This window comes from Balearica regulorum, chromosome 24, assembly GCF_011004875.1.
Source record: "Balearica regulorum gibbericeps isolate bBalReg1 chromosome 24, bBalReg1.pri, whole genome shotgun sequence".
NCBI lineage: Eukaryota > Metazoa > Chordata > Aves > Gruiformes > Gruidae > Balearica > Balearica regulorum.
The window spans coordinates 3255338-3277259 of NC_046207.1; the positions used below are offsets into that span (position 1 = coordinate 3255338).

At 43.6% G+C, this 21922-nt stretch overlaps 1 protein-coding gene and 1 long non-coding RNA gene across 3 annotated transcripts in view; one reads left to right on the forward strand and one right to left on the reverse strand.

Moving 5' to 3' along the window:
- The window catches only part of ASIC2 (acid sensing ion channel subunit 2), a 498112-nt gene that overhangs the window by 387905 nt on the left and 88285 nt on the right, over positions 1-21922 (reverse strand). The window lies entirely within an intron of this gene.
- LOC142605099 (uncharacterized) overlaps positions 8827-21922 on the forward strand; it is a 37747-nt gene continuing 24651 nt past the window's right edge. The window contains exon 1 of the long non-coding RNA XR_012838864.1: positions 8827-9062. This is a non-coding gene — a long non-coding RNA (uncharacterized LOC142605099). The remainder of the gene's footprint in view (positions 9063-21922) is intronic.

Here is a 21922-nt window from a genome sequence, read left to right on the forward strand (position 1 = left end):
TCCATCTGCAACTGGTCTTAGGGAACAGCTTAATTAGCTTGTGATAACCCTTACCAGCCTGACCAGCGCTGAGCCTTACCCCAGTGAGGACAATCTGGCTGTGTGAGGCAAGAAGTTTCATATTCCCTTGATTTCACCTAAGGTTTTAGCACTACCCAAGAATCCCACAACAACTATACAAACAACAGAAACTGCGAACACGAGATAAATGAACTTTGACTAAGTTGCAGTTTTAAAAGAATTTACTAGAAAGGACTACAGCTATCCAGAGAGATCAATAAAGACAAATCATTCTTTTCTTGGACAAGTGTGAATTAGGAAGGAAGGTGGCGCAAATAGGCTTGTTCTTAAAGTTACCAAGGTGCTTGAGTCTTCCTGCAATGTTAGTAAAAGCCCAATTCCCTATCTTTGTTTCTCAGGAAAGACAATATAAATACATACAGCAAATAATTCCCTATATCCAATTACACTAGCAGCAATAAAGACAGTGATCTAAAACCAAACTATCTCCATCATATAAACTCCCAGAGTGTAGTTACCAATCTCTCTTCTTAATTACAGAGCACCAGTAAAGCAAAATAACGATCCTATTTAGATTGCATAAAGCTTAATCTGATCTCAGAAAGCTGAAGTCAGTATTAAGTTATGCCATCAAAAACATTTTTGAGGTTTCAATCAATTTTCACTGGCTCTGCATCACAAAGTAATTATAAGCCAGTCAATCACTTTGGGAAGAAATAAAATAAAATCAAGCTGTACCACATTAGCATAAAATAAAATAAACTGTGTTCAGATAAATTATTTGAATGGTCTTTATAAGACACCCAAGCACAGTTTAGGCTCATGACTCAAAGTCTGCTCCAAAGGTCTGAGTTAGAGCACAACTAAACACTACCAGCGCAAGCTTTCCCATGGCCATTTCTCTTTGATTGTATGCACTTTCTCAAAGGCTGCTCCAACACAAACCTGCATTGTATGTATGTGTGTATATATACATATATATATAAGCATACATAAAGTATATATATTATTTATACACACAGGAGAGACCAGGGCCAAAGGCAGCATGGCCATATAGAAATTGACTGGAAGGATATCAGCACTTTTGCTTGTGTCCTACCACCAGAGTCACTTGGGCCACCTGGAAAGTATTCCAGCACTGGTAACTTAATGTTTTAACCACTATACGGGTAGTTTCATTTCTTCCAGCTTGGCCAGCAGTGGAAGAGGACCTGACTCTCCAGGGCATGATAGCTGTACAGCTATGTGTCAGCTCATGTAACACAGATGAGAAGTTAAAATGTTCATCATTTTCATCAGCTGAAAAGCCAAGAAAACACTGATTTTGTTCAGTCTAAATATTTAATTTTGATAATTTAGAAATTTGCATTTCATAGTCAACTATTTTTTGTGTAGCAAAAAAACTAAATTCAAACAGTGGCTTCAAAAAGAAAAAAACAGGCCTGGCCAGTAAAAAAAAAAAATTAAAAAAAATCTACATTTTACCAATTTCACCCTTTCCTCTCCATCTTTTTTCCTGTGTTGTGGTGGGTTGACCCTGGCTGGGGGCCAGGTGCCCACCAGAGCCGCTCTATCACTCCCCTCCTTCACTAGAGAGGGGAGAAAAAGTACAACAAAAAGCTTGTGGGTCAAGATAAGGACAGGGAGAGATCACTCACTAATTATCGTCACGAGCAAAACAGACCAAACTTAGAGGGAATTCATCTAATTTATTACCAAGCAAAACACAGTAGAGGAATGAGAAATAAAATAAAATCTTAAAACACCTCCCCCCACCCCTCCCATCTTCCCAGGCTCAACTTCACTCCCGGCTTCAACCTCCGCCCCCCCTCAGCAACACAGGGAGACGGGGAATGGGGGTTACGGTCAGTTTATCACACATTGGTGCTGCCATTTCTTCATCCTCAGGGGGAGGACTCCTCTCATCATTCCCCTGCTCCAGCATGGAGTCCCTCCCACGGGCTACAGTCCTTCACAAACTTCTCCAACATGAGTCTCTCCCACGGGCTACAGTCCTTCACAAACTTCTCCAGCGTGGGTCTCTCCCATGGGGTGCAGACCTTCAGGAGCAAACTGCTCCAGCGTGGGTCCCCCATGGGTCACAAGTCCTGCCAGCAAACCTGCTCTTGCGTGGGCTCCTCTCTCCACAGGTCCACAGGTCCTGCCAGGAGCTTGCTCCAGAGTGGGCTTCCCACGGGCCACAGCCTCCTTCAGGTGCCTCCACCTGCTCCGGTGTGGGGTCCTCCATGGTCTGCAGGTAGAATCTCTACACCCCCTCATCCTTCCTCCACGGGCTGCAGGGGGACAGCCTGCTTCACCATGGTCCTCACCACGGGCTGCAGGGGAATCTTGCTCCGGCGCCTGGAGCACCTCCTGCCCCTCCTTCTGCACTGACCTTGGTGTCTGCAGATGTTCTTACATCTTCTCACTCCTCTCTCTGGCTGCAAAAGCTCTGACTGTTTTTCTCTTCCTTAAATATGTTATCACAGAGGCGCTGATTGGCTTGGCCTTGGCCAGCGGCGGGTCCATCTTGGAGCCGGCTGGCATTGGGTCTGTCAGACACAGGGGAAGCTTCTAGCAGCTTCTCACAGAAGCCACCCCTGTAGACCCCCCTGCTACCAAACCCTTGCCATGCAAACCCAACACAGTTGAGAAGGAAGTTAATTAGACTACTAGACTAATTAAATATTTGGTTAGACTGAAACCATATTGGTTTCAATGAATTCACTTTATTAAACTGGAAGTTGGCACACCAAAAAATTACCAGCCACATCCCGTAATGTTCTCTTTTTCTCAACTCTTTGAAATCCACATATAAAATCTACCAGAAAGGCATATTTTATGATCAAGAACAGGATTATCTCTTTTCAGCCAAGCTTTGTCTCTTATTTTTAAATTTTATCTTAAAGTCAGAAATTTTAGTTTATTTCAGATCTTGGTCAAAATTGTCCAGAAGAACTCTCAAAATTAAAAACAGAAAATAGGGAGCCTCACCAAAAAAAAGGGAAGAAAACAAGAAGAAAGAAACCATAGAGGAAGTTGAGACATTCACTTTGAAATGCAATAAAGTTATAGTTCATATTGTCCATCAGCTGCTTCTGTGAACAATTACTTCTTATTAAGCAGTATGTATTAAGTGATCTGTAGGAAGTTCATGCAGAAATGTCTTTTGCCGCACAGAAGCTCCATCCCTGAATCTCAGAATGATGCTTTGAAAATGCATCCTCCTAAATGTCTCAGAGTCTGCTTCTGATTTAACAAGACCCTAATTGCCTGATTATTGATAATCTCTTTGAAGTACAGTAATCATGATATTGCAGCAAATTTGCCATCTGCCTGTCTTGTTAACAACCCGTCTATTTTCACCACAAGCTGTCTTACCAAATGAAAACACATATGGTTTCATTGCAGTGCATGTCCTTAAAAGGGTTGCAAACACAGATGGCTTTGGAGAGGAATACAATGGGGTGACAGCTCAAGTTAGCCACTCCTCTGGAACTGTTGTGATTATCTGCCTCCTATCAGTGGGTCTCTGTCCTCCTCTTGTGGTGCCTGGGATGCCTTGGGAGGTTGCTAAACTTCCAGGCTTGGTCACCAAGAATAGGGCTTCCTGGCTTCGATAGTAATTCTCACAGATCACATCAACATCCAGAGACCCCTTTTGAGCTAAGCAATTGACTTAGGCAGAATCCAGGCCTACCACCTATTTCAGACCAATGAAAGTAAATTTCTTCTGGTACCCTAATTACACTCTGAAAAGCAATGATTTCCCTAGGATCACCATCTTTGGCGTAGGAGCCACTTCCCTAGTCTGTCAAGAATTATTTCAACAGAAAGGGCATATTTCCAGTAAATCTTATTCCTACATCCCAGCAGCTCCTCCAATATAAAAGGCTTTTGTGCCAATACAGTTGTCTTCATGCTGAGGCTGGGATTTCTCTCCATTAAGGTTAGATGCCTATAATATAGCCATCCATGTCAGCGTCCAGTAATTCCTGGACACAACTTATCTCATCCTAAGGTAGATATCAAAAATAAACTCAGTTCTCAGTGTCTAAATGTACAAAATAGCTCTGGAAAATACCTTAGATTACTGATCCAGGTATTCCCAGTCCTAGGAAGTCAAATTCCACCATCAGTCCTTTTGCTGCTACTACCAAAGTGATACACCTTGCACATGTAGACAAGCCTTCAAAGAATTTAAGGCAGGAGCAACAGATTGATGATGAGCAATAATTAATAATTAGCAGAGTAATTAGAGTAGGCAGTGTAAGGAAAGAACTTGCTGACTATGCTCCAGATGACCCTGAATGGTAAGGGCTCTAGAACACAAGGTAAAATGAGAAAAGCAAGCAGAAGTGATCCATGTGCAAAGCAGAAGGAAATGGAAATACTCCCAACTAGCAGAGTGGTTTCCCAACACCGAGAGCAGAGCTGGGGCTGCGTATGCTGGTTTGGGCCCACCACCAGTCTCCTCAGGATGGGAGAGATTTAATTTTCACCTAAAACATTTCTCCTCCTATTAGCAAAGAATTATCTTTTGACTCCATTTTCAGTCGAGGTCCACTACAAAAAGCTTACTGAGGTGGAATCTCTTCAAGACACTTTTTTCAATTACTCTGTTCCCTGCAGCTTTCCCCTTTTCCAAGAAGAAAGTCTTTGGAAGGATTAGTTCCACCACTGGCTTACCGTTCAGAGCTAGGTGGTTCCAAAATGTGTGTAAGAGAGATTAGCTGCTCTTGGGACTGAGCACTCTTCCGGCAGCTGCCCCCAACCTTACATGATGCACAGGAGCAAGCAAAAGATGCCAAAATGAGGATTTGGGGTTTATTACAGTTTTATCCAAATGTAAGATAAAACCTGGTAAACTGAACATCTCTGAAATGCAAGCTGCCAGGAAAGTAGTATGTAAAGGCAGAAACTAGTGGTCAGTGACATCAGTTAGCAGGGCTTTTTACAGCCACCTGCAGAGCGTGAGCTAGATGACTGTATATGAGGAATTTCTCTATAACCAGAGCATGACTTCAGGAAGAAAGATTACCTAAAGTTGAGAACCATGCCTATAATGACGGTGTTTTCCAGAGTAGGCACCAAGCCTACATGCAACATGATGATGCAGGTGGGATGATGTTTTCACAGAAGTCCTAAAGATTCACAGCTGAGCATCAGGCTATCCCCTTCAGAGATAAAATTTCTACCCTCAGTACGTTGTTCACTAGGCTGATTAAATCATCTCCACTACATCTCGGTTCATTTTTTTTCCTTATCCACAAATTCAAAGAAAAAAGACACCCTTGGACGTACTGTACAGAGCCCCAGCTGGATTCTTACTCTACCACTAGCAAGAGGAATTTGGAGATTATGGCAATAACGTATCGCTGTTGGCCACATCAGGAGATATTAGAACCCTTCCCAGAATATGTTCTTTTTAAATCACATTTTGGAAACATCTGACTGTCTATATGGGAAGAAGGGACATACTATTTCATCTTTTTGCGTATAACTAATTTGGCAGAGACCTCAGGCACTTGGGATCGTAAGTAATTTATCAAACTTCACACAGAAACTTTTCACACACACTGCAACAAATCACCAAGCTCAAGAGTGCTTCAGTCTCAAGACACTGTTCTGCTTTCAACAAACCTTCTTCTTACCCCTCAGTCATTCAGCTTGCCCATGTGGTACTTTCTACTAGTACTTATGGTAATAGGGGAAAATGAAGTTGTCAGACTTCAAATGGACTTTCACTGTCTAAAGGGGTTTGCCAAAGCAGCTGTGCTGTTTGGAAAACTCTCATAAAGGTTTAACACAATTGTCTCTTTGAATAACAATTTCTAAAGCCCCAAACTGAATGTCCAATGCAATAGCCTAGATGTAGGCATAAATTGGGAAAGCGCAATCCTCCATCACCAGTGCTTGCAAACTATACTCAGGGGAAAGGTTTACACCAGATGAGCTCCACACCGAGGACTGTTCCGTCACTCCCCCCCCTCCTCTGCCTTTTCACCCAGTCCACGCAGTGAATACTAACCAGTAATCCAGCCGTCCTCTTCTGTCAGCTTCAAGCCATCGCATGAATACCCAGTGGCTGGATAAATATACGTTACAGCCTGCAGCTTTAACTGGTCCTGAAGCGCCTTCTGCAGCTGGTAGCCTTCAAAACTAGGTTTCCTGCTCTTTATATGAAATGATACACTCTGGATCAGACTTAAAACACCAGCATATTGCACTGTTTAGCCTTCAGAGAGATGTGTCAAGTAATTGCTGCCCTCTTAAATCATTGCTGAGCACTTTAAATATACAGGAGATTAGCTCATACATTTGAGACATGGGTTTTAGAAAATGCTGTGGAAAATGTCCATAATACAATTTGCCTTGTTAAACAGGCACAGTTCTTCAGGCAAGAGAATCCAAAGACCCTGAATCTTGGAAGAGACAGCACGGAGAACATAGCCCCAGTGCTCCAAGTGAGTTACTCCGGCCTTGAGCCTGCAAAGAACTCCATGTGGGAGGAAGCCTGCTTTTCTGCAGAGCTCCGTGTATCCAGGGCACATATCCAATGCAGACTGCAGTGAGGATACCCAAGCCAGCTTTCCATTTGTTTGCTCTTATTTTGTATCAGTTATAGTATGCAATGGCTTCTTCTTGGGTCTTCCATGTATTCACATTCAGTCTGGAAGCTGCACATTACCAGAGCTCCAGCCAGGAGCCTGCTCCCAATCCTTGAGGCTTTTACGTTACAACTGTCCCCTTACATTTCTGCAACACCAAGTCCCCACATGATTGCACAGTCCACTTGGAACAAAGAAACCAATACCCTTAGACCTTCAAATGCTCTCTGCTCTACACACATTTTATGTTGGATTCCATTTCTGGCCACCATGCCATGACTAATAAATTAAGCATATTAAAAAATAAATCTGACCAAAATTCATTACAGCTTCTCATTAGCTCTGGGGGAGAGCTGTAGTGAAAGGCATGGTGCCGGCATACTTCAAACACTGGCATCTCCTTCCCACTTCATCTGCTATTAGCCTGCTGCTTTGCTGCACAGCTGGCAGCAGAGTTGCAAGTTTGCTTCCACTTTGAGGTCTCAGATACTTGCAGGAGGTTTTCAGCATTTAAGCAGATCCAGCACATGAAATAAGTATTGTGAACTGTCTGTCCACTGTGAAGCTGGAAGGCAGGCACAAGAACCAAATTTTTCAGTAGAGATCATTTGGTGGCAGGAAGGTGATGCTGTGCAAAGGGCAAATGTCCTTCTGGTGATGCCAATTAGCAAAAAACCATAAATCCTCTTTTAAGGATGACTGGAGCACCTCACAGGAGTCAGGCAAAGCTGAGGGCAGCTATGTGCCCACAGGGGTTTCACAACAGCTGAAAAAGCATTTGCTGGTCTTTGAAAAGCATTTTACAGCTCCTGAGGCCAGATTCAGCCTAGAGTTGCTTTTTCATTCAACAACAAAATACAGGCCCAGAAAGAAAAGTCCAACGGATTTCACGCGGGGATACTTTACACGTTCTCCGTGAGGGCAGCGGCATCAACGACACTGAGAAGACCCGCGACCGCAGGGCCCGGCCAGCTCTGAGTGTGACTCCCGCTCGCTGAGGCGGCCGGGGCGGGGGTGGGGGAGTCACCGCCAGTCAGGCGAGCGACCGTTAGCGGGGGATTCAAATAGGCGCGCGGCCGTGGGCGGGGCGGTTCAGATAGGCGCGCGACGATTGGCGGGACGGCTCAGATAGGCGCGCGACGATTGGCGGGGTGTTGGGATAGGCGCGCGGGGGTGGGTGGCGCTGCTACGCGTGGTCTTTCCGCGCGCGCTGCCCGCTGAGGAGCCGGTCAGGGTGTGGGGGTTGTCCCGGCACGGCGCGGCTGGCCTGCTGCCCCTGGCCGGGCAGGGCTGCCTGGGGGGTGTCCCTGAGGCCTCCTGGTCTAGTTTAAGGGGGTGACAACCCGCTGAGGGCAGCAGTCGGTGTGTTGGGGGGCAGGCTGGTGGAACAATGGGGCCGGAACCTCCAGGAGCTCAACAGGAGCAGATGCAAGATCTTGTGTGCGGCTGTGCAGGCCGGGGACTGACTGTCCAGGAAGCAGCTCCTCAGGAAAGGATCGGGGGCTCCAGTGAGCAAAAACAGCAGGAAAAAATAACTTGGAAAAAAGCCCTTAACATGTAAACACAACATCAATGTGAGAAGCGGCCATGGGAAAGATTCCTTCACACTCTGGACTGGCCCTGAAAGGAGCTGGTGTGGCTGCTGCCAGTTAGGCGGGATGTGAATGAAGTGGCTGCTGAGCTCTGCAGTACTGGGAGCACCTGGAAAACTCTGTGAACACAGGAGCTCTGACTAAAACCACAGCTGTTACACATCCCATAAGGGTGACAAGGTTACAGATATGCTATTGGTGTTGGAGACCTGCGGTTATTTCTGTTTCCAGATATGGTGCTGTTCATCTGCACAAAAGATTCCATGTAGTGGGAGTGTAGTTGCATGAAAAAACTATGTGTAATTATGGAACTGCTGAATCATTATTCCTGTCCTTAACATGGCTGCAGAATGAAGTCAGTATTACCACAGGTTGCAGGTTAATTGTCAGCATCCCTGCACTAAGAGTCATTACTGAGGAACTGCTGGGACATTTAATTGCATAAGCAATTAATTACTGGGCAAAAATGGAAAGATATATGTTCCCATGCATGACTCCCTGCAAGCGTTAAAAGTTACAACAACTAACTGCAAAATGAACCCTAAGTGACAGCAGTCACCATCAGTTATTACACACGGGTACTGAGCAGGGTGTTCGCAGGAGAGTTTGGAGAGAACTAGCAGGAATTGCAGCGTAGAGAAAGTCTCTTCTAGGGCCTCCTCAAGGAGGACAGACTAATGTTTGCTACTCTACTTCCTGCAGCTTGGATGAGAATAATTGAAGATGATGGCATGAATTCTTATGTTCACAGGGAACACAATGGAGACCTTTCCAAGACCACGCAAGCAGTGCTGGCTACTACTGAGAATGCTGTCTCCACGTATGCCCCAACACTAAGGTCAGCCAGAAACCAAAAATAGCCTCGGCCCTTTTCATTTAGTCTTAAGTGTTAATAGCTCCAATGAGTCACTCCACAGCCGGGAAATGCCAAGTTATGGGGCTGTGCACTCACACCCTCTGACACGAGTGTGCTGCTTTGGATCGACACCACTCCGGTGGGTGGATTTGCAGAGGGTGAAACTCATCATGAGCTTGCTGCCTTGCGCTGCTCCAGCAGCTGCAGAGGAAACCAGAGGCCAAATTCTCCATGGCCTCCAAGCACGCTGTGCTAAAGCTGGATAATCCACTCACGAGGAACATGCTGCACGGCTGTAAATAGTAGTAAATGTTGGAAGATCAGAATAGCCCTGGGAAGTAGATAATGGCTAGTGTACAACAGAGATCCTCTCTGGCATAACTATACCATCAGACTCGCCTCACGTAGACTTAGTGTATGGCTGTTGCCAGCTTCATTATACAATGCCCCCAAGTGCCATGAGTTGAGCTGACAAAATTGGTCTGTTGCCAGTATAGCACCATCCATGCTGGGAGTTTTGCTGGCATCAGCAGTTGATTTTTAAATTTTTTTTAACATTTCTTTGCTAATGTAGTTACACCAGCCAAATTCTGCTCCAAATAGCAATTCCTTGAATTCGGAATCACACCTAAACTATCTAATCCTCTCCTCTCTGCAAACACTGCTCTCAGAGATTCATCCATACTTCATGCTCTTCCACTTATCAGCAACACCCCATCAAGGGACCAGGCATAAACCCTACAGAAGGTAACTGGGCATTTCAGAGCCATGAGGTTTCCATTTCAGAAACAGAAATTTGTGATGGTCATTCCTCGTTTATTCCCAAATGCAGTGATCTACTGTTCACAAGCTAATATTAAACTACACGAATATACTGGTGACAGTTAACCTAGAAGTCACCAGTAATGTCAGGGAAATTTGGCTCTTAGTAAAAAATGGTACCATAGATGCCTATTGTGAAGGAAGAACTGAACACTGAATCCAAAGAAGTCAGGGTCACACCCAAGTGCTATTCCCCCACCTCTAGGACTTGCTCAGAGTTGATTTGAAGAGCTGCAAAGAAGTCATTTGTAGTATAAAAAAAGAAAGAAAAGAAGGACGTTTTCAGTCCTTTTAAAGCCTCAAGAACAGTTGCAGTCTTTAAATACCATTTTCTAGCACCTTAGCTATTAGCTATTTAAACAAAGAGAGGCAGAAGAACTCTTGTAACCTGACTCAGCTCAATCAATTGGTTTGTGTTTCTCGGCAATCTGAAAAGAAAGACTGAACAATAGACATTTTGAAGTTTCTCTTCTGGTCATCCCTCTTCTATATGCTGTGCTAAAAGAAAAAAAAAAAAAAGAAAAGAAAGAAAAAAAAGCACACAAGAGAAAGAGCCCAGGTGTTGTATTTTACTTTAGTGACAAGGGAAAAGGCAGGGACAGCTTGTAAATGCAATTAAATCAGCTAGCAAAAAGCTGAAAATCAACATGTGTGAAAAGAATTCAAAACAGTGTAGTTCTATATTTAGTGGAAAGTTTCATTTTTCCTTTGCAGCTTTTGCATAAAGCCCAAAGGCGTTAAGAGAATAGATCTGTCTATAGCAATCTGTAGCCCAAAGTGTCAGTAGTCTACAGTAAATATGTAATGTCACCAAAGGAGGCTTTTAAAAGATGAATGCCCCAAAGCCTCTGAATGCAGAGAAGTGAAATCTTTGTAGTGCACAATACCACATCTGTACAACTCAGGATAACATTGCCTAAAATAAATCTGTGTATATGACTCACTAACCCCCTCCTACTTAAACTGATGGGTTACCCATGCACACACTGCGGGAGCCCCATCTCCATAGATAATCACATATTCCAGGAGCACACAGCATAAGCTCAGATTCAGAAGCAGACACTTGCTTTAGTCCTGGGTCATTTCTTTTGCTGGTTGAGGACACAGCCCCAAGACTGCTGTAACATTCTTAATAGATTATTATTGTGAGAATTTTCTTATGTACAGCTTTGTGTTAAATCACTCTCTGAGGAAACTGCACCGTAAGATTCTCTCGTCTATTTTAGGCAATATATCAGATTGGCTCATTACCTGGTCAAAAATAATTGTCCCACCAGTTAATGATATTTTTTGTAAATAGGAATTTATGAAAGAACCAGGAAATCAGATTACAAGGACATTTCTGGCATTCTTTCTAAAAGACTGTCAAACATGGGCCATGCCGTGTTCGTTTGCTCGGGCAACTGTTACTCAAGGTCCGGGAGCTCAGTGTTTCCTGTTGTCCTTTCAGCCTCGCAGCAGAGCAATGCTTTTACCCCCACTTTATGGGAAGACCCACAATCATAAGGAGACCTGCGGTTATGGTGGTAATGATCTTGTTTGATTTTGGCTGTCTAAAAGCTAGGAGGCTAGGTTAATCTAAGCTAGCCAGATATACACTACTTGGGAGAGAAAGGTCCAGAGGGCATTTCATCACACCCTAATTATCAAACGTACGTGAGATGCAAGAGGTTGGAAAAGAGGGAGAGGTTATATAGTGCCTTCCTGTACCAGGATATTCTAAGTACTCTGAGCCTAAAAGGAGGAATGCCTGTGGCCCTATACACATTGCTCTGGAGTAGCCAGACCTAAGGTCCCTTCCTGGATCCCTATCTGCTTTGAGATTTGCTGTAAAAGTGACTGGGGAACTGTCACCTTGTGAGGTGCAATGTGATTGCAATGCAGCACCCTATGAAAATGTATCATGGGGATTTATACAGTAATCAGACACAGATTCAAAGCCTACCCTGTTTTTGACCTTCAGTGCACCCCCAAACACAAAGGCAGTAAGGGAAGGAAACAAATTCAGTTGGTAGATGTGGACACAGGGCAAATGCTTTTATGGGCATCTCTTCAGGAAATTTACCTGAGCTGTGTTTGACCCAGGGGCCCTAAAGGGACTGGCCTGGTCACAGTAATACTCATGAAAACTGCTTAGATCCCACCCTGAAAAAAGGTCTTTGAGCACGTGTATCTCTGGGAACAGACCGGTGTTCTTCCTCTCACTCCTCAGCTTTTAATGGCTCTGGCCTGCCCTGAAAGTTTGCTCGGTAGCCAGTCTCACACCTCTGATCTGGCAGTACTCAGGGAAGCTGTGAGCACCATCAGTGAGTGCCAGACATTGCAGGGCTTTATTTCAAATGCAGTTAACAGGCTCTGCAGCTCTCTGTAGAGGAGAGAAAAAAAGCTGCATTTATTTCTGCAGACCTGGTGAGCAAAGAAGTGAGTAAAAGTGAGTGCTGGTAGAAAAACTTTTTTCAACTAAATTCCTCCAGATGGAGGAAGAGGGAGAACTACAAAACAGAATTTTATGAAATCCTATTCTTTCAATGAGTAATTTGTAGGTAAGCTTTCTTTTGATACAGTGGGATTGATCCTTGGAGCAGGAAACAGAAAGCATTTCTGGAAAAGGAGAGCACGGAAGGATGGTAGGATCAGTGTGACAAGGCACAAACCCCTCTTCCAGAGCTGAAAAAAAAAAAGACAAGGCTTTAATGCAAACTTATGTTTACTGTTGCAAACCTTAGCTATTCCACTCATTAGAAAATGACTCACATTACCCAGCTCTGTCAGGCCTATCCTTTCTTTTCTTGGAGGAATAGGGAGAGGAAGCTGAAACAACTGAATGCTGGACAACACAGTCTCCAGTTGCTTTATCAGCTGCAAGGATGACATTAGAAATGGGCTCCATTCAGTCCTTCTACTGTATTATTATTTATTTATTCACACACAACTTTCATAAGACCCCAGTGCAGTAAGTACCATTAAAGAAAAGAAGATTTGGGAAGAAAGCTGCTTCCCTACTTCTCATCAGCTCCCACTTCCCTCCAAGTTTTCTCCTTTTAGTTCTTGAAATCAGGCCCAAGTTTGTAGCATGGATAATATTTGTCTGGTCACACAATCCCAAATTATTACAGTGACAAAATAGAATTAATTCCATGGGGGACTTTCAAATGAGCTTCTAAGGAAGAGTTTATAGCACAGTTTTAACCAGCAGTGCTCATCCTCCTGAGACTATCAAAAAAAGATAAAGGTCCCTCCTATGTTTTTAGGAAGCATGGCTGTCATTTGATCTGAAAAAGCCCCACACTGAGCAGTGTGGGTATCACCAGGCTGCTGCCACGTGAAAAACAGCTTGAGAAACACCACAGAAATTGAAAAAGAGGGGAAGAGGAAAGGGGATTTGAGCAGAGAAAACATGATGGAGAAAGCAAAAAGAATCCAGATGGTAAAGAGGAAAAGTGATGGATGACCTTGGCTTTTGGAGAAGTGCTGAAGGATCTCAATTCCAGCACCTTGTCCCAGGAAAGAGAGAGGCTGCTTCAAGTGACAGAGCCCCCAACTCCCCGAGGCTTTGGCTTGACTTCTCACAGCAGAAGTTCCTGGACAGCTGTCCCATAGCACCCCCAGGGCTGTCACAGCCTGGGCCGACAGATTCAGCAGCTACGTGAGCAGAGAGGGAGCCAAGTAGCCCAGCAAGTAGATTAAGAAAACAAACAGGAGCTCATCTCTCAATTCTAACTCCCTTGCTGGAAGGGGAATGTGTTTGCTAAACTTGCCAGCAGAGCTGCTCTGGTGCCATCTCTGCCTGCCTGCAGAAAATGCATATTGTCATTTTGTAGAAGCTGAAAAACACCTTAATGCCACTTCACCCTACATTCATGCAGGGTAAGTCTGGTACCTAGCTCTGTTCATCTTCCATGCTCTGATTTTGGGTTATTGATCATTTCCAGACCAGCAGCTTCAAACATCCCTTCTTGCAGGAACTCTACTTGCAAATCTAAGGGATTAAATATTACCAGTGAGAGAAAGAGGAGTTCAGAGCTATGCCTGTCTAGCCAGAGTCTGCAACTGTACCCTCCCAAAAGCAAACAAATCTCCCAAGAGCAACTTTGTCAGAAAGCTCCAAATTTCGAAGTCACGTAGCCACGGAAAACTCAAGAATGTGCTGTTAAAATAAAATATAACCTAACAACAAAATTTTACTGCAAAATTAATCTAAAGTTAAAGTAGTTGTATACAGGGTGAAAGTCAAATCAAAAACTATACGAATGACATGAAATAATTTTACTCTTTTAACAGAACACTTGGATACTGTAAAGTCAAAGATAAAACTTGGAATAATTTGTACTGATTTTTCCTTTAACGAATGGTTATGAAAAAACTGTGTTCTCATGAAGTGATTTGATTTAAATTAATCTGTATTTTCTAACAGAAAGACATTCTGTCAGTGTGTTTTCCAGGCACCTCTGACAACAATAATTAATGCAGTGTTGGAGAGAGGGATCTTATGACTGAACCATACTGAGGGCTCACTTTGGTGTATAGAGCAAGTGGTATAAATGTCTAGACTAAAGAGGTACAGCGTCTTTACATTGCTTCAACTTGTGTTGTGCTTCCAAACTCTCAGAAAGAGAGTATGTGACCAGGTTGTGACCACCACAAAATGATAGTGTATATTTTCTACTTCTATGACAATTTCATTGCGGCCCGTCCACAGGGACAAGTAGTAACAGTGGCAAATTTTAACCTGCTGTAAAATTGCAGCAATGACACTTCTGTCCTGCTGCCACCCAAAGCATTGCTTGAAAATCCAGGGCAAGATCTCCAAGCTCAACACTGAGCCCTTCAACCTGTAATCAAACCCTTGGAGTGCTAGTGCTAGGTCCTCACAGGAGCAACTGATGATCCCCAAAAGGGCTAAAATGTACATTTAGGAGTACTTTTGCTAAAGCCCTGGTAACATCAGTTACGTGGTATAGACTAGAGCCCATTTTCAAAGCTCTACAAGTTTTATGCATGGTGAACGATACAGATAAAATCAAATGTGACCATCATATAACTGTAATTGTTGCCCAGACATGTAACAATTATTAGAAATAACAATGCTGATCGTTTTAACTGAGGAATAAGATGAATGGTTTGTTCTCAGTCAGGATATGAAAAGTCACTTTCTCCGTGAGGAAGATTTGTCAGGCCGACAAGAGACTTGTAGTATAAACATGGTCCTCGCACAACTGCATAAAGCCCACGGAGATTTCTCTTCCGGCCTCTTGTAACTATCTGTGCACCACAGCAGACCATCTCCCCTCCCTGTTCTCTTACCTATGATTCATACAATTTCTTCCAGCAATTCTTTCCTGAATTTATCCTCCAAATGCACTTACATTTTCTGGCCAGGCATGAAAGAGCGTGGCTAAGTCAACAGCTTGTGGCCCAAAGGTTTCAAACACTAATGGACGTGGTCCTGGTCTGTTTTCATTCTTTTTTACTTCAGAAGTCCTGGCCCCACAACCCCTGCCCTCCAGAGGGATCAAGTTTGATCTTATTACACAGCAAAGAACAGCTTGGGGGGGGGGGAAGGATAGTGTCACTGAAGCTCAGAGGGTTGGTACAAACACCACTGAGCTGAGGGGACTGGATTTTCAGTTAAAATTATCATTTTATTGGGCTCAAGGAAGAACACAAAACCACATTTGACTATTCCCTTCATCTGTGTGAGAGAGAGAATCATATTGTCAGCAGTGCAGGGAACTGGGCTGTCATTAAATCCTCCTGAAATGTTCTGAAATACAGGAGCGTGAGTGACTTTCAGGGAACATGGGGCTGCTTTGTTGTAGGGAATGGAGTGGGAATTCACGTCATTGCACAGAGCGTGCCAATCTTCTCACTGAATTTAAACATACCGGACTCCTACATCTTTGCCTAGCCTTGGCATCTGGATCCATTAGGAATTTGCAATTCTAATTTGAATCAGCCACGCTAATTGTGCTTTTTTTTTAATTGGCTACACTATTGATTTTACAAGATACGTGATGCTCTTCCACCTGTGTGCAAGACTCCTGCTGGGAGCTGCTAATGGAAAAAAACACCTCAATTAGCAAGAATTCCCTCTGAAATCCTTGAAAATCCAATATTGCTGATTAGTTTGTTAAAAAATCTTATTAAGAAATGCTTGGTGACTTCCCTAATAATACCAAGAAGCAGATCCTCATGCTGGGCTCCCTAGAAGACTAATCTCTCCCTCTCATTTTTCCTTCCGTGCCTCCAGCAAGGTTCAGAATTTGCAGCATGCAGGAATTAATTTCCCAGCCCCTCCCTAGTGAACCACGGAGGAGAACTATGCTTCCTTTTTTAGCCCCATGTGGGAAATGTAGCTGTGTAAAGAAATTAATGATGTTAATCCAGATTCAAGGAGAGTGGTGGAAAGTAACAAAAAAAAAGTCCCTTTCATCCCTTTAGTGCTTCATCAGGCAAATTAGCTGTATCCCTCGCTTATCCCTTTCCTACTTCAGTCTTGAATTCATATTAGCTTAGTCAAGTATCTCCTCTTGACAAACGGAAAAGGCGTGTTATTCCTGCATCTTCTGTTGCCCATCACCTTAACGCAAGAGGTGGCAGAACCCAGGGATAACAAGGCAGTTTGTGTTTGGGACACAAGCTCAAAGGTTAATGATCTCTCTCCCACAGGCGTAAGTGTGGCTTCCGTCGCTTTGACTTGTGCCCATGGTATCAGGTAACAAGCAAATTAGTACAGTGCGGAATTAAGGCAGTATGTACATCTGCACACTGTTTAGCCTATTCCTTTATTTTCAGATAATCGTTGCAATTTCTGTAAGCCAGCCAGACTTTTAACTTTCTTAGAAGAAGAACCTTTCCTCACTTTGTACTTACTTTGGGCGTATCAGCATTAAGGAAAGTATCGCTACTTGGAGAAATGGAGGGATTCCAAGTGAGGCCTTCCCCTTTGACTGCAAGCAGAGGTTTGGCTTCATGATGATGCTCTCTGTAGCTCCCTAATATGGTTTGAACAAGTCTGTGTTGGTGCCCCTGTCAATACAGCAGAGATAACAGCTCTATTTCCAGAAGCTTTGCTAGGTGAAGGAGAGCTCAAGCAAGCAACCACAAACAGACCTTCCCTTCTTCTACATCTTAGTTAAAATACCAACAGACATTCCTGTCATGCTGAAGACACATTCAAGTCCAAAGAGCTCTGAAGTAGTGCCTCCTATCAGAAAGGCTATTCATTAGTCAAAGTGTATTCCTCATTTCCTTAGCCATGGAGTTTGGCTGAAACATTTCCACAAAGTTTCTACAAACCTACATTTTGTATGAACAATAAGCCACCCAGAGTTTTGGGAAGGACTCCCTGACCAGCTCTAAAGTTTACAAAATACCATGTCTGTTCCAGTTGTGAGTTGTTTTGTTCATTTTGTTTCAGACACGATATAGGCATGGTGAAAATGAAAATGGCAAATTAACAGCTGGTTAGGGACCAGCGGGACTGAACATAAAGGAGCCTTCCCTACTTTATGGGAACCCAGGAGCTCTGGAAATGAGTGTGGGAACCTTCATCTTTTCTTAACTTTACCTTTAACCCTTTGTTGAGGAGTTGTTTCTCCCCATCCTGTCAGTTAATGTGGAAGGAGGGCACTGCCACAAGGCAGGTCAGAGCAGGAGCCAACTTTTGGTCTTTCTCTTTTCATGTTATCCCTCTTGAAAAAGTACCAGCTCTGGCAAAAATTGTCCATGTGGTGGAGTAACTGCTCGGCAGAGGGCAGGTAGGAGCAGCCACAGGGAGGAGGCTTCCTCAGACTTTCCTTGCTCCTTCTGAGCCTCTGGACTGTAGCTAGGGCCATCCAACGTTCTCATTCAGCACATGCTAATTTTGACATTTCCATAATGTCTGCTTGTCATCACCAACTCTTAATTTAACCTCACTGCAGAAATGCCTCCTGCATTTCAACCAGACAGGCTGGAATTTAATTACACAGTCAGGCAGCTGGACTGTGTTGCAGTATATCCAGCCAGTCTCTGGTTTCATGTGTATAATTGCTGAAATACTTCATTTTCCACCATCTTCTCCCCCCTCCCCCACCCTCAATCTACCTTCTCATTTAGCAGCCACAGTCACTTGAAAATATTTTTGCTAGCAAAACAAATTGCTGCTGAGTTAAAGCAAGGCTTTTTTTCCCCTGTTGGATTTCTGTATCAGCCTGTTGACATGGAGAGGATGCTGCAGGAGTCACTGAGTTAATGGAGCCCAGAATCCTGGTTTTCCTCATACCCAGCTGAGGCCATGCCTCAGCGCTGAGCACTGTTAAGTCTCTTACTCCTTGACACAGCACAGCACAATTCTGAATTCGTGCTTTTGAGATGAGTGGGCACTTGTGCTGCTACAGTCTTTTTTTTAAACGCTGGAAAGTCTCCCTTGCCTCTTGAGATCTTCATCTGCCTTTGAATCCCTGGCTCTGGGTGCCTCAAAGACACAGCAAACCGCAGAGCTGGGCAGCCCAGGAAGGCAGGCTGCTAAACAGCCAGGGACACAGGTAAGCACAAACCACATGAGTGCTGCCAGAGCTCGGGGTTACCCAAGGACTTCAAACCCTTCTATGATGTGATGTGTTTTCCCTTTGCCACATTAGGAAGTCCCAAAACCTCAATGCTGTTGTAAGGAAAAAAAAAATCTTAGTTGCTTTACCCAGTGACACTTTAGCAGAACTAACATCTAGCTCTTACTGAAAGGCAGTAGGATTCTAGCTCCAGTCTTTGCAAATACCACCACCCCAGACACCTGCTTACATCTTTTGGTGGACTAAATCCATTCATAATTCTGGGTCCCGCTTTATAGCTGATCTGTCTAAACAACAGTCCAGAACATTAAAAGAAATAACCTTACATACTGAGCTGAACATTGCAGGGTTCAGTGCCTGTCTCACAAGATCAACTTCCCTTGCAATAAGGGTGGAAATCCTGAAGGGAAATGAAGGGCTAACCTGACACCAGGATCATATTTATCTTAGTTAATGCATCAAAACCCAGACTGAGGACCTATTAAGTACTTGGTGAGGCTCTTGGGACCTGACCTTATCCTTGTGCAGGAATTATATCACTCATCTGGGAACCAAAGTCACTGCTGGCACAGGGCATGGAGAGAGATCAGAAGGGTGCTTGAAAGTGGTAGGCCAAGGAAATAGGGAAATACACTGTATGCAAATACAAATCATCAACTGTGTCCAACTGACCCGGTATGTGAAAGTAATTACTGTTACACTGACCTCTACATCCCATCCTAGATCACCTGTGTGTGACTCAGTACAGCCAGCTATGCCAAAGTGAAAACAAGGAATGGGCCTACCTATTGTAAACAGGAGATCTCTGTATTATTATTCAAATCAGCCTCAATCAGCTACTGCCATTCCTTTGATCTACTCTGCTGAACAACAGCTAATGTCGTTAAGGCACATTCAGACTCCTTAGGATCCGCAGCTAAAAGGACTAACACTTCTGAGTGGCAGCTGGAATCAAACTGCTTAGGCAGAGAGGAGGAGGAAGAAAAGACGGTAAATGGAAAAATGCAATTCTCCAAGCAAGCTGTACCGTTGAAATACCTGACTTCCCACTGCTCTGCCAGGCAGCAGAGAGGAACTGAAAAGGAAATTAAGCTGTCTCCTGTCATAATCTTAACGTGCTTTTGCATAATAAGCTGGAGTGACTATGTCTCTGCTTTAACATTTACTATGTTTAATCCCCAAATTTGACTCATTCCTTCTCACTGCTGGGCATGAGAACGCCCCTTAGCGATGCATTTGCTTAGGGCTGTACATATTATAAAGATGTCCGTATTTCTAGGGGATTCCTGTGAATGTGCAACTACCTCCAAAGAGAGCCTCAGAAACGTTTTAACGATTGCAAGCCTTTTGTCAAGTTATATGGGAAGTCATACTGCTGTGTGGACCCCTAGGCATTTTCCCATGGCAAAGGAATTCCTTTAATTAATTCCTGTTTAAACTAGAGCACTGATTTTCAGAGCCAGTATCAGCCAGTCCCTCTTGACCTTACAGCCTGTTACTGTATGAAGTCTTGAAATCAAGATTAAATGTCTTTCTAAAAGCTCTGTGGCCTAGAAGAGGAGAGCAATGGAATGGCATTTGGTGACCTGTGTTATTCAGCATTCCTCTAATGTTCATTTCTCACTTTAAAATTTGTAATTCTCTAAAACTGACTCAGTCCACATTCCACAATTAGGAAGTTCATAAAGAAACCATGGCTTTGCCCCAAGCACTTTGCACCTCTATCTACTGAGATGTCTGCTTTCACTTGCATGTTGGTAGGCGTGCTCAGTAAAATCCCTGAAGACCTCAGTGGAGGAAGTCTGTTCTAGAGAGAAATAATAGTGCTTGTAATTGTTCCGCAGAATCCTGGAAAACGTCTTGTTTCCATTTTCCTTTGCTAGTATTAAATTTTAATGCAGGAATGTCCATTCATATTCATTATTCATCTGCCCTTGAATTTTTAACCAACATGTGCTCGAGATTATTTCAGAAATTCTGTATTTATAGAGAGCTGGGAGTGAACAGCTATTCAGCTGGGCTGATAACTGCTGTCACACTTCAGTATCCATTTTCAACAAAAATAGGTGGCTGATAACCATAATTGGAAAAATTGTTGAATTTCACAAACGAAAGGATGCCAGGAGTCATCTGCTCAGTAAGAGCAAAATTCATCTCTTCTGGGGATCTGTCTCAAGAGCTGTGTGATCTCCAACACCTGCAGTGTGAAGACTCTGTGATACATAGGGCCTTGTGTTGGCTCTCAGCATGATGATGAATTTCACTTTCTAAGAGCCAAGTTACATGATTCGTTACAGAGAATTATTTTTTTTCCTCAAATATAGCTTATTTCTTCATTATTTTCCTCAGGAGTAATCCAAGTGCAAACTGCACCTTTCTTTAAAAGCGTTTGGAATTCAGATCTATTTTCTCTTTCCTGTTTTCACTCTATAAATAGTTTGCAAATCAGTATTCACATTTCAGTTGTGTTGACTTGATGTCTCTAGCACTCTTCACTTTTTAAATAAGAATCATGATGTTTAGAGCAGGGCTTTTTTCAGCCACAGATCTTGGAATCACATAACTGTGTGAGAATCTCAGTTTGCACTTAGAAGGGTATTTGTAGTTTTGTATTGCAAAGGAAGTAAGAAAATACCACACAAATGTGCTGAGAAGGACCGACAACTGGAAAGCAAATAGAAGAACTTTACATTTATTCTCCAAAGACAATCTGCACAACTTTTCCCCTCCCCCAACTTTTTCTCCTTTATTTATGGGTTTTGTGGGAGAAGGAAATAAAAAATACATCTCTCCTTCTGAAGGCACCGAGTATAGGTGGGATTAATTTTCTTCTGGAGCTGCCTGTTACCTTCCCCTGACTACGCAGAAAGGTTTTTAAGGATGGAATTGAACCTACAGAGCCTTGGGGGACCAGCCCAGATGCAGAAGCCTTTCTGTAGTCACTGGGGATCTAGTAACTGGGGTTTGGATGTCCTACATCAAGTGTAGATGTTGACTTGGGTGATACAAATCTGCTCCCCATTGTTGTCAGCAGAGCATGAATGAGCACAAAGTGACCTGGGGGCATCTGTGCTGGGGCAGAGCAGTGGACTGGGTTACCTACTTTAATTGACTGAGTGCTTGCACTCAGAGCTTGCAGGTGACAATTTGATCCCTAGGAGAGCAGAGCCATGGTAGATGTTAGAGGGAAGCTGACAGGCAAAGTTGAGGCTCCTTTCTTACTTCAGGCAAAAACACTGGATAAGATGATTTCTAATACTTCAACTTCTGATACTTCACCACGCTTTCCTGTCATATTCCTAGTTTAAGGAGTAGAATTTAGACTGGGGCACCAGCCACCAGGTTATCCTGGTTACAAACAATGTTGTGTTCCCTCAGTCTATCCAGCTTTAGTTCTTGCTGGAGACCCTTCTGAGAGGGTCACTATGAAAGTGCAGGAAAGCAGAACGCCTTGCCCCAGAAAAGGAA